The sequence below is a fragment of the Calidris pugnax genome, unplaced genomic scaffold (genome assembly GCF_001431845.1).
Source record: "Calidris pugnax isolate Ruff unplaced genomic scaffold, ASM143184v1 scaffold17, whole genome shotgun sequence".
Classification (NCBI taxonomy): Eukaryota; Metazoa; Chordata; class Aves; order Charadriiformes; family Scolopacidae; genus Calidris; species Calidris pugnax.
In genome coordinates, this window is record NW_015090794.1 from 13,010,355 (window position 1) to 13,011,667 (window position 1,313).

The 1,313-nt window shown below is 63.7% G+C and overlaps 1 protein-coding gene across 1 annotated transcript in view; it reads right to left on the bottom strand.

Moving 5' to 3' along the window:
• Positions 1-1,313, bottom strand: part of LOC106884891 (coronin-7-like) — a 50,590-nt gene that overhangs the window by 25,161 nt on the left and 24,116 nt on the right. The window lies entirely within an intron of this gene.

Genomic DNA, 1,313 nt, shown 5'->3' on the forward strand with positions numbered 1-1,313 from the left:
GGGGGGGGAGTTTTTCCCCACTCTGGGCGGTGGCTTCACACTCACTTTCCCCCCACCCCCCCCACCCCTCCAGCGCTGCCCCCCACCGCGGGCGCTGAGGAGGTGTTCCCAAAACAGAGGCCACGGGTTTCCAATCATCCCCTGCCCCTGTGCATCATCCAGCCTTACTTCATCCCTCCCCGCCTGCCAGATGGCCCCGGGGCCGACTGCGGGACAAACAGCCCAGCCCAACCTCCGTCACCTCGACCCCCCAGAGCACCGGGGACAACTCTCAGCCTGCTCAGTGTCCCCCCCCCACTCCTAGTACAGATTTGTGTACATCTCTTTTGTAAGGCAGACCAGAAGGGTGTCTTTTTTTGTAAAAAAAAAAATTAAAAAAAAAAAATTAAAATAACAAGGGTGAAAAAGCTCTGTGCCTGCCCGTTTTGCCCCAGTTTGCGGGCAGCTCCACCGAGTGCCCTGCGGAGGAGCGGGGAGGTCGGCCGTGTCCTCCTGTTGTTGTTGGCGAGCGCCGGGATGAGTCAGGACAATGGATCTGGGGGGGGGGGGGTGGGGGGGGAGTTTTTCCCCACTCTGGGCGGTGGCTTCACACTCACTTTCCCCCCACCCCCCCCACCCCTCCAGCGCTGCCCCCCACCGCGGGCGCTGAGGAGGTGTTCCCAAAACAGAGGCCACGGGTTTCCAATCATCCCCTGCCCCTGTGCATCATCCAGCCTTACTTCATCCCTCCCCGCCTGCCAGATGGCCCCGGGGCCGACTGCGGGACAAACAGCCCAGCCCAACCTCCGTCACCTCGACCCCCCAGAGCACCGGGGACAACTCTCAGCCTGCTCAGTGTCCCCCCCCCAAAGTGAGGGGGGCTGCAGCCAGAGCTGAGGCTCTGGGCCCCCGCCGTGAGCCCCCGGCCCCGGGAACAGCCGGTTTCGTGCGCTGGCCCCGGCGGGGAGGGCTGGGAGCCGGCGCTCGGCAGGTTCCTGCTGCCAAGTGGTTTCTGCTCCAACCCTCTGGTTTTAATCGTTTTCCAATCCTTTATCTTTGGGGCTGGAATTTTCCAGGTTGGGGCCCTGCCCGCCGAGGTATGTTTGATTTGGAGAGAATGAGCAAAAAAAAAAAAAAAACCAAAAAAACCCAAAGCGCCAGCGGAGCCGAGGGTCACCGCCGTGCCACGGGGGCTCTTGGGCAGGCACCCCCACCCCGCCATCGCCCCGGTCCCGCTCGCCCGGGGCCTGTGGTGGGGGGGATCGGCTCTGGATGCAATTAGGGGCATGGGGCGGTGGCGGGGGGCTGTCTGGTGTGGCTGCCCCCCCCCCCCC